Source organism: Jaculus jaculus, chromosome 7 (genome assembly GCF_020740685.1).
Source record: "Jaculus jaculus isolate mJacJac1 chromosome 7, mJacJac1.mat.Y.cur, whole genome shotgun sequence".
NCBI classification, from domain to species: Eukaryota; Metazoa; Chordata; class Mammalia; order Rodentia; family Dipodidae; genus Jaculus; species Jaculus jaculus.
In genome coordinates, this window is record NC_059108.1 from 141016587 (window position 1) to 141027990 (window position 11404).

General features: G+C 51.8%; 1 long non-coding RNA gene across 2 annotated transcripts; it reads left to right on the forward strand.

Moving 5' to 3' along the window:
- The first annotated feature begins 602 nt into the window (after positions 1-602).
- Positions 603-7842, forward strand: LOC123462180. 2 transcript variants are annotated; one of them, XR_006638146.1, is made up of 4 exons: positions 603-1053; positions 1311-1493; positions 3067-3323; positions 7025-7842. It is a non-coding gene; the product is annotated as an uncharacterized LOC123462180 (long non-coding RNA). The 2 variants fall into 2 exon arrangements; XR_006638145.1 differs by lacking the exon at positions 7025-7842 and having other exon boundaries at positions 3067-3684.
- The last annotated feature ends 3562 nt before the right edge of the window (positions 7843-11404 follow it).

Genomic DNA, 11404 nt, shown 5'->3' on the forward strand with positions numbered 1-11404 from the left:
CTGGGAGCCAGACAGGTGTCTATTTAGGAAGCAGGTGACCTGGCACATGAACCCCTGGGTATGGGGAGAGAGGTCCCAGGTGGCCAGGTGGGGCTGGCTGTCCTCTGTTTTTTTCTACTCTGCACTGACCTTGGCCTCTAGACTCCAACTCTCTAGACCAGAGCTGGTGAGGGCTTGATGGATGCTCTTGACCTGATTTTATATGTTTGGGGATTCCAGGTGTCTCCTTTAGGTGAAGAGGAGATAAAGATGAAATCAGAGAATAAAAAGATGGGCGGGGGGGGAGAGGAGAGAAAGGAGAACCAGGAGGAAAGGGGAGGAGGAGGATGGAGGAAGTGGAAAAGCGAGCAGGAAGGGGGGGGGAGGGAGGACACAGCAGAGGGAAGGCAGCCGAGTGTGATCATGAGCTCCGAGAGGAAGAAAGGATGAGAAAGCAAGAAAACTGCTTCAAGGGAAGGGTGGGGGAGCGGCAGTAAAAGGGAGGATGGGGAGTGCTCGAGGCTGGGCGCCTGCAGATGAAAGGATGGGGAGAGGCTTGGAGTCAGGCAAGAGAGGAACAAAGGGGAGACAAAGCGGCTGCCCCCCCCCCCGCCCCTGCACTCCCTCCCTCACTCCCTAAATGAAGCCAAGGGAAGGCTGGGGACCATCCAGAGGGGCTGAGCAACTGAAGCCAGCTCGACTCAGCCCTGGTGCCCTAGCCCACCAACCAACAAGTCCTTTCTGGTTCAGCGGTTTCTTGCCAGGGTTGGGGTACCACCTTCCTGCAGCCCCCGTTCTGATGAGCATCTTCCCTTGCCCTCCAAGTCCTCCTCACATTCTGTCCTGAACAGCTCTTCTGGAACCTTCCAAACAGGCACTGGGGTCCTTCCCTAACACAGTGGAAGTGGGAGCGGGTAAGCCTGCAGCCTGAGGGATGCTGACCCTCCCGCAGCCGAAGCCCGGCGCCTTTGGGAGCCGCTGCACTTTAATGAAAGAACTTGATGTGCTGAGAGCTTAGCAGAAGCAAAGCAGGCTGTGTTTCATCTCGTCTAATCCTCACCGCAGCCCTGAGAGGTTGGTGGGATTCCACGGCGTGGAAGGGGAAATGAGAGCTAAGGCGGTCTGGTTGTTTACCCAAGCTCACGCAGCTAGGAGAAGCCCGGGCATCTGAGTCACTTCCCAGGGAGAAAGGTCACAGCCCTCCTAGGGTTTGAACCCAGGGCAAGCCCGAGGCCAGACAGCACAGGGTTGGTGAATACGCTTCTTGTTGGGGGTGTATGTGTGTGTGTGTGGGGGGGGGATAGAGTCACTGCCTCATTTTCCCTATGCAGAATCACTGTGGCTGCAGGACTGTGGAATCTGCAAAGAAAAGGACAATAGTTTCCCTACCAGTGTCTTCTGGAAGGCTGGATGGCAATGGCAATACCACTTCTTTCACGGCGCTTCTGAGACCCTCCCTCCAAAAAGCTCTTACATGTGTGGATGCACATGTGTGCACGCGTGTGTAAAAAAAAGTATGACTTCCTCTATTTTATAGGGTTTGGGGCTTCTCGGGTGGCTGAAGGCCAAGGCCACATAACTGTCAGTAGGGAGAGCATGTATCACCTGGACTGCACCAGCAAGGGGACATGGCTTTTGTCAAGGCACTTTGTGGGCTGTCAGAAACAGTAGGTGTATGGAACCACTGTGCACGAACAGACCCTAGCCTCTGCTCCCCAATACCCAGAGATGTCTCTCTCTCTCTCTTTAAGGAAAGCTGTTTTTCTTTTTTAAATATTTTTATTGTTACTCATTTATTTGAAAGTGACAGAAAGGCAGAGAGAGAGAGAGAGAGAGAGAGAGAGAGAGAGAATGAGTGTGCCAGGGCCTTCTGCTACTGTAAACCAACTCCAGACGCATGCGTCCCCTTGTGCAGCTGGCTTAGGTGGGTCCTGGGGAATCAAACCTGGGTCCTTTGGCTTTTTAGGCAAGTGCCTTAACCACTAAGCCATCTCTCCAGCCCCTGCGATCTTCTCTTGAAGACCCTGTGGATGTCATTGCTTGTCTTGGTACTGCCTGGCATCATCAGTCCGTGTCCCTCTCCAGCCTGCTCACATCTCACCCTGGGACCTTCAGTCTGGGTTGGGGGTTAGAGTGTGGGAAAGGGCCTCCTTGAGCCCCTCCTGAACCCCTTGCCCCAGGGGCAGCTCTACTTCTCCAGGGACAGGTGATGTAGCCGCTCTGGTAGCTGTGGTTGCCATGGTGATGGCTCTCTCCTTTGGGTTTCTGAGGGGCTGGGGGATGCTGAGGAAAGCGCCATCATTTCCAGCTCCAGGTGAGGAGGAGTCCAGGGTGGAGAAGCACGCTCTTTCAGTGGCTGCTGCTTTGCCATCCCAGTGGCAGGGAAGACCAGAAAACAGACGCAGGGACACTGAACTGCAGAAAGCTCTCTGGAGAAGGGGGTGCCGGGTGCGGCTGGGTGTTGGTCCACAGGGTCCTAGAAGGCTGAAGACAGGGGTGAAGTGGGAGGGAGCTGAAGGGAGGAGGGGAGCTAGGGCACTTCTAGCGGCCCGAGGAGTCAGATCTTAGGGAGGAGGAAGGAAGGGATGGCCCCCTTATATCTGCCATCCCCCCAGGGGTCTCCCGCTGTGCTTCCCCAGCGGAGAGAAGGCCCCCTCTGCTCTTCCAACATGATCAGTAATTTCCGGCAGACATTTGAGGTCCCTGACATCTGCATAATGTGGGCCAGTCTCTTAGCAACGGGGAACAGCTGTCTGGCATTTCCAAGATTAAACTGTAACTATACGCGGTCCTTGCCAGGGGGAGGGGGTGGGGGAAGGGGGATAAACACACTGCCTCCTGGCATTTCCAAACTCATTTAGCTTTTATTCATTTCCTGCCTCCAGTAAAGAGGTCGGGGATTTGAGCTGGGCCGGGCTGTTACTGCCCCTGCTGACGACAGCCGTCACCGCCGCGCTGAGACTGCAGATGGCTCTTCCCTCAGATCTGTTTGCTTTGCTGGCAAGGACGGGGACAGAAGAGAGCGCTAGCCACCACCCCCCCTTTTTTTTCTTAATTTTATTTTTTAAATTTGTTTTGTTTTTGTAGGTGTTGAGGGCAGGCCTGGCACATGCAGAGAAGGTGAAGTCCTTAGAGAAAAGCAACTGTCACCTGCCCTTAAGCCCAGGAGGGAGCTCTGGGCTGGCTGTATCCTACCTAACACCCAGGGGAGAGCTCTGCGTGACCTTGGGCCCAATGCCTCAACTGTCTGCACCTTCAAGTCCCATCTGTGAAAGATCATTCTGCTACCCTAGGGCCATGCTGGGAGGGTGATCCGTGTTGCCGTCAGCCAGTGAAGAATCTTGGTACTGTTCTGTTCTTTCGGTCACCTCCTCCCCCTGTGTTAACAACCTCAGCCTCTGAGAGTCTCCTCTTCCCCACGGGAGCCACTACCTTGAACTTCCTGGAAGCTCAGGGCAATAACACTCTGCCCTGAAGGACAGAAGCGGAGCACCGAGATCCCTAACTGGGTCTTTGGCTGCTGGCAGGAAGGCGCCCTTGTTCCCCGGGCCAGCTCGAGCCCCACAGCTCCTGTGTCCAATCCCTCCCAGCCTGCCCGTGTTTGCCATTTGGCCAACAGCCCCTGAGCTCATGAACATGGTGTTTTGGTTTTGCAGCAAGAAGGAAAAATAAAAGGGCGGGTGTGGGGCGGCATGGCAGGGCGAAGGAGAGGGAGGAGGAGGGAAAAGCCCTCGGGCCGCCGGTGCTGGCCAGTTCCAGGAATGTGTTCTTGGCTACCAACGCCAGAGTGGTGACCCAGGCAAGGCAGCCAGGCTGGGCTGGGTCTGGAGCTCTTCCCGGGAGAAGGGGAGAGGCCAGTTTGGTGGCCCAGTCTCGCCTCCCCCACTGGCCCTCTGCTGACTCATCCTGGCTCCAGCTGGCAGAAGCCTTTTCTGGGGATGGCTGTTGCTAAGATTCCTCAGAGATGACTGATGGCTTCTCCCCCAGCTTTGTGGAGACACGCTCGTAGACTGCACGCAGATGCACACATGCACTGCCGTGGACTCGCGTGCCAGGCTTGGACTTCTGAGTACGTGTGTCTGTGTGCTTGAATTTTGCGTGTGCACATGATGTGTTTACTATCCCCTCTGCCTTCCCTGGATTTGTGTGTCAATCGGTGCACGTGTGTCATATGCGTGTGGATCCAGAGCCCTACCATCCCACCCGAAAGGGGCTGGACATGGCCTGGGCCTTCCTGGCTGTGGCCCAGAGGTGCCGGTCGGCCTGCTTTAATCTGAAGGCGTTTCTAGGTTGCCTCAAGACATTCTTGGCCTCCATCCCTCCTCCTCTCCTTGGGTTCCTCCTAGATTTCATCCTGTTGTGATGATCTAATCCCTTCTCCAAAGTCTGCCAGGTTTTTGATGTCTAGTCTGGTGTTTCTGAGCCTTGCTGGGAATTGGATTGCTGGAGAGTTTTGCCTGGTTTGGACCCGACTCCCCAAAGGAGGCTCCAGGTGAGCCTCTGTTTCCCCAAGAGAAGAGGGCACCGCTGTAGGGACTCATGGGTGGAAAGTTCTGGGCTCTGCTGTTGACACAAGTTGGGAAATGTTTGTTCCTCCTCGGTGCCGGGCCCAGGGCCTTGGCATCCAGTGTCTGAAGCTCATGGTTAGCACGCAGCTCTGCTTGCCTGGCTCCCGAGCTCTGTTTGTCAGCACTGTGTGTGACCTTGCTCACACTGGGCTCTGGCTGCCTTGATTTCCCCACCTGCTGAAACTGGACTCCTTGCTTAAAGTCTTCCAGGGTTTTAATACAGCAGGACTTGGCATGCCATTTGGGCACCAGGCAAGGTTGTTTGTCAGTGGTTCTTGAAGGGGGTGGGAGGGACAGCTGGGCACGATGCCAGCATGTAGCTCGGTGGCGCTCTTTCCCTCCCCCCTCTCTCCCTCTCTGCCAGGTTCGTGGAGGTTTCTTTAAATGGAATAACTCCAGGGCCAGATCCCCAGAGCACAGGCTACTGTGAGGCCGCAGCTGTTGCTAGGGAAGGTTCTGTACATACCTGACCTCAAGGGATGGGCTGTGGCCAGTCTTCAGTCGGCAGGCTCGGCAAAGCTCAGATCAGCCACACAAAAAGTGTGTGTGTGTGTGTGTGTGTGTGTGTGTGTGTGTGTGTGCATGCGTGCGTGTCCTTACCCTAACAGGAGAACAAATAGGGCTGGCTCCACAATTCCTGCTTGCTTTAACTTGCAGTGATACGGGCAGCAGGGGCAGGTGGGGACTGTGGAAAATAAAAGTAAAGCAAATGGCAAAAAAAAAAAAAAAAAAAAAAAGACAAAAAGGGTCACAAACAGAGAACTGCTCATGTTGATGTCAACAGCTTCATAAGCTCCCCGTGTCTGGGACCACCTACTGGATACAGATTCTCAACAGCAGCCCAAGAATCAGGCAAGTGGTAATCAATGCCAAAGCGGAGGAATGTACAGCCTCGTGTCCCGAGGATGCCACTAGTCCCCAGTCAGGATTCATCAGCCTGTTGTGCAAAAATTTTCCGTCCATCCGCGGCTCTTCCTTCAGCCGCAGGACACCGTGCAACCTGCTTGCAGTTCTTTGTTCTACCAGCAGGTGGAGAGAGCGTCTCTATGAGTTGTCAGCCTGTCAGGATTGGTAATCTATCAGTGGCTGGGTGAAGATCATATCCAAACTAGGTGTGGTGGCTCATCCTTTATAATTCCAGCACGCAGGAGGCTGAGGTGAGAGGATCAGTTTGAGTTTGAGGCCAGACTGAGTTCCAGATCAGCCTGGCTTAGAGTGAGACCCTGCCTCAAAAACAAGACAGGGGGCTGGAGAGATGGCTTAGCGGTTAAGCGCTTGCCTGTGAAGCCTAAGGACCCTGGTTCGAGGCTCGGTTCCCCAGGTCCCACGTTAGCCAGATGCACAAGGGGGCGCACGCGTCTGGAGTTCGTTTGCAGAGGCTGGAAGCCCTGGCGCGCCCATTCTTTCTCTCTCCCTCTATCTGTCTTTCTCTGTGTGTCTGTCGCTCTCAAATAAATAAATAAATAAATAAATAAATAAATAAATAAACAGGAAAAAAAAAAACAAAAAACAAGACAGGGCTGGAGAAGGGCCTAGTGGTTAAGGCTCTTGCCTGTGAAAACTAAGGACCCAGGTTTGATTCCCCAGTACCCACGTAAAGCCAGATGAACATGGTGGCGCATGCATCTGGAGTTCTTTTGCAGTAGCTGGAGGCCTTGGCATGTCCACTCTCACCCTTTCATTAACAAATAAACAAGCATTTAAAAAACAAAACAAAGCTGGGCTTGGTGGCACACGCCTTTAATCCCAGCACCTAGGAGGCAGAGGTAGGCGGATCACCATGAGTTCGAGGCCACCCTGAGACTACATAGTGAATTCCAGGTCAGCTTGGACCAGAATGAGACCTTACCTCGAAAACCCAAAAAACAAACAAGAAAAGATCACATCCAGGGCTGGAGAGGTGGCACAGCAGTTAAAGGCGCTTGCTTGCAAAACCTAGCAGCCTGGGTTTGAATCCCCAGTACCCACATAAAGCCACATGCACAAAGTGGCAGGAAGCCTGGCATGCCCATTCCTTCTCTCATTCTTTCATTTTCTTCTCTCTCTGTAAATACATAAATTAAACATATAAAAAAAGATCACACCCAGAGGGCAGGCTTCAAGGGGTGGGGCCATGGGACCCTAGCAGCAGCAGTCCCTGGCTGAAGTGGGTCTGCTGGTGAGGTTGACAGAAAATAATTAAAATGGTGCCTTTTTTTTTCTTTGGTATTTCAATATAGCATCTTTAGCCCAGGCTGACCTGGAATTCACCATGTAGTTTCAGGCTGGGATTAAAGGTGTGCGCCACTCCACCCAGCAGACAGAGAGAGAGAGAGAGAGAGAGAGAGAATAGGCCCATGCCAACGAACTCCAGACACATGCGCCACTTTGTACATCTGGCTTTACATGGGTACTGAGGAATTGAACTGGGGTCATTGGGCATTACCGCTGAGCCATATCTCTAGCCCAAAATGACACTATTTTTTTTTTTTTTTCAGAGAGCGTTGACTAGCTCGCACTTATCCCTCCACCTCACACTGTGGATCCCAGCAACTACTTTCCCCCAAGGGAAATGTGAGGCGCAGAGATGTTTGGAAGCAGCCAGCAGGCACTAGAGCCACGACTTTCACCAGAGAAGCTAGAGGCCAGAGCCTAGACTTCACACACATCCCACAGGACCTCTTCTGGTCACTATACTAGGGGCTGCCCTCAGGGGCCTCCTACAGCTGCCATGGGAGAAAACAGACGGTCGTTCATTTCTTTCTTGTGTGTGCGTGTGTGTGTGTGTGCACGCGCGTGTGCCACATGGAGGTCAGGAGATGACTTCAAGGAGTCTGTGCCCCACCTTCTTTGAGACAGAGTCTCTCTCGCCACTGCAAACGAAGGAGCTTTGGATGCGTTTGGCCTCCCGTTGTCAGAGGCACTGGGATCAGAGATGCAGCTTGCTTTCTTCTGTGGGTGCTGGAGAATTGAGCCCAGACCAGCAGGCTTTGCAGGCAAGTGCCCTTAATGGCTGAACTCTCTCCCCAGCCCCACTGAGAGACCAGAGCTGTATAGATTCAACTCCTTGGATCTTACCCTGTCTGTATATACAAGGGGCCTGGGGCGCCCCCAGTTCCTGTGCTGTCCTGACAGCAACCATTCTAAAAGAACTTTCCTCCAGTACTCCCAAGCACAGAGTTGTACAAACTACAGATGTGACTGGCTATGCACACATGAACATACGTCTATTACACACACACACACACACACACGAATTCTGAACAGTCTGTGGTGGTTTGAATCAGATGTCTCCCATAAACTCATGCGTTCTGAATGCTTTGTCTTCAGCTGATGGTCATTTGGGGAATGGAGCCAGTGGTGGTGTTCCAGGGCCGGGGTTAGGAGTGTCATAGTCATCTCCCCCTTGCTAGAGTGAAGCTCACATAAATATATAATACAATATATATATATATATATATATATATATATATATATATATATATATATATATATTTGCAAGAGAAGAGAGACAGACAAACAGAGAATGGTAGTGCCAGGGCCTCTAGCCACTGCAAACGAATGCCAGATGTATGTGCCGCTTGTACATCTGGCTTACATGGGTCCTGGGGAATCAAACCTGGGTCCTTTGGCTTCACAGGCGAACGCCTTAAGCGCTAAGCCATTTCTCCAGCCCGAGTTTAGCTCACTCTTCTGCTGCTGCTTTCCACCTGTGGTGGCAGAGTGATGTTCAGCCTCTACTCGTGCCATCTTGAGACCTCCTCTCAAGATTGTAGGCCCCAGTAAACGTTTCTTTAAACGGTTGCTTTCGGTTGGGTGCTTTGTCCCAGCAGTGAAAAGGTAAGAATAACAGAGTCCGTAGATACACTTACAAACTGGGCAGGGCTTTTGTGAGTATTAGATTTTAGTTGCTTTTTTTTCTTATTTATTTATTTTTTGGTTTTTCGAGGTAGGGTCTCACTCTAGCCCAGGTTGACTGGAATTCACTATGGAGTCTTAGGGTGGCCTTGAATTCATGGCGATCCTCTTACCTCTGCCTCCTGAGTGCTGGGTTTAACACCACTCTTTTCTTTCTTTCTTTCTTTTTCTTTTCTTTTTTTTTTTGGTAGGGTCTCAGTCTAGCCCAGGCTGACCTGGTACTCACTATGTCATTCAGGATGGCCTTGAACCCATTGTGATCTTCCTATCTCTACCTCCCAAGTGCTGGCATTAAAGGCGTGCACCACAAATCTTATCTATCTAGATGTAGGCTGAAACCCCTTTGAAAACAGAATGTTCTGGGCCTGCAGCTCAGTTGCAAGTGCTTGTTTAATGAACTTCAGGCCCTAGGTTCAATTCCAAGCACCACAATAGGACAAAAGTCACCCAAATCCAAGCAAAGCAAGGAAACAAGCACCCAGCATGTTTCCGTGTCAGCCCTCCATGGCACCATACAGTTGCTGGCAGGTGACCAGTTTTAACTTGCCCATTGATGGATAAGGGAGAATGGGCGATTTATGCCGGTGGGACTTCTTGATGAAATGCATCCATCCACTATCCCCTGGCTGTCCACCTTCCACGATGACCATCGTGACCCATTCTCACTTACCCGGGTGAGCTTTCTCTCATGTTTCTGCCCACCCTCTGTGACAAGAGGGAAGGAAGCCGGCATGGGTGGTGGGGGGGTGCGGCGGCGGCGGCCGCTTTCCGGATGACATGCTGTGAGGGTCTGAATTGATTGTCAGTTTGGTAGGACCTAGACGCCTCTGTGAGGGATTGTGTAGATTAGGGAAATCTCTGAGGGATTATCTTGATTAGATTAATTAAGGTGAGAAGACCCACCTTCACAGTGGGTGGCATCAATCCATAGGCTGGGTTCTGGATTTTATAAAAGAGGAGTGAGCAGGCTGGGGTGCTTGCTTGCCAAGCCAGTACTCCAGTGCCCACATAAAGCCAGATGCACAAAGTGGCACATGTGGTATGTGTGTCTGGAGTATGTTTGCAGTGGCAAGAAGCCTTGGCATGGCCATTTATTTTTCTTTCTCAAATAACTTAAAAAATATATACTTTTAAGTAAGTCCAACAGACTGGCCTTTTTTTTTTTTTTTTTTTCAATGTAGGGTTTCACTTTAGCCCAGGCTGACCTGGAATCTACTATGTAGTCTCAGAATGGCCTCGAACTCACAGCGATCCTCTCTCACCTACGCCAACTGCTGGGATTAAAGGTGTGCGCCACCATGCCTAGCTCCTTTTCTTTTTAGATATATATTTTGTTTATTTGAGAGAGAAAGAGGGAGAGAGAATGGGCACACTGGAGCCTCCAGCCACTGTAAACGAATTCTAGATGCATGGTCATATCTGGTTTACATGGGTCCTGAAGAATTGAACTGGGATCCTTTGGCATTATTATATTATATTATAAAAAAAAATCCCATGGTAATTCCCTCCCTCCCCCCACTTTCCCCTTTGAAATTCCATTCTTAATCATATTACCTCCCCATCTCAATCATTGTACTTACATATATAACTCTGTTTCCCGTGCTGGGATGAAAGGCGTGCGCCACCACGTCTGGCTGTAATTGAGCTCTAGACGCGTGCGCCACCTTGTGTGAATGTGTGACCCTGTGTGCTTGTGTCGCCTTGTGTGTCTGGCTTACGTGGGACCTGGAGAGTTGGCTTTGCAGGCAAGTGCCTTAGCCACCGAGTCATCTCTCCAGCCCCCAAAATATGAATTTTTTTTTTTGTTTTTTTGAGGTAGGGTCTCACTGTAGCTCAGGCTGACCTGAAATTCACTAAGGAGTCTCAGGGTGGCCTTGAACTCATGGCGATCCCCCTACCTCTGCCTCCCGAGTGCTGGGATTAAAGGCATGCACCACTATGCCTGGTTAATGAATTTTTTTTTTTTTAAAGAGAGAGCTGGTTGAGCTAAAGTACCATTCATCACTCTGCTTTCTCCCTGAACTGAATGCGACCGCCGCTGCCTCCAGCTCCCTGGCCTGACGGACCGTAAGCTTGAAACGTAAACTGAAACAAAGCCTCCCCCCTTAAACTGCTTTTTTGTCAGGTATTTCATTTCAGCCAGGAAAGTGGACTGCTATACATGCAATGGGGCCTGACCCTCCAGCCCTGCCTGGCTTGGGAATGAGGCCTGGGCTCTTGCTGTCTGGGGGCTGGTGAGAGGATGTCTCCCGTGTGGCTGTGAATCTGCAGTCTCACCAAGGGTGTGGTGAGAAGGAGTGAGGCAGCAGGTTGAAATGAACCTTCCATGTCGTCAGCTCATTTCAGGCCTTTGATGAAAACTTCCGATGCCCCAAGGTCTGTATGTAGATCACGACATGTCCTTTCTTAGGGCGCCTCTGCTGCCTTGGTAGGAGGGGACAACAAGACCACCGCTCTGTCCACCTTCATCTCCTCACCTTCACTTCCCAGGTCTTGAGCAGGGATGTGGGAAAAGAAAGCCTGTAGCCAGCATCTTGCCAGCCGCACAACGCCACCTGGTGGATATGAGGCACCATTGCAAGAAGGCCTCAACCACCCTGCCCTAAGCCGTGGTTCTTCTACCTCTGAGCCTCCCTCGGGTCCTTGGGCAGTCAGTCAGTAAGAGTCCCAGGCAAGGGGCCGCAAGAGCAGGATGTGTCATGCAAGGACTGAAACCCGGTAAGGTGAGGACCTCCGTGTGCCTGTTTGCATGTGAAAGCGCTGGGGTTGGCGGAGGCCTCTAGCAGTTTTAGCACCAGGGATGTAGGGAACTAAAGCAGTTTATGGGCCTTCCTCAGGATCACAGGGGGTTCCTGCAGCAGGGGTTCAAACCCCTCCCCAGAGACACACCAGGCTGGCTGACCCTGCATAGCCTCCTGGCAGCAGAACCTAGGGACCTCGCAGCTCTGGGAAGTGCTTGA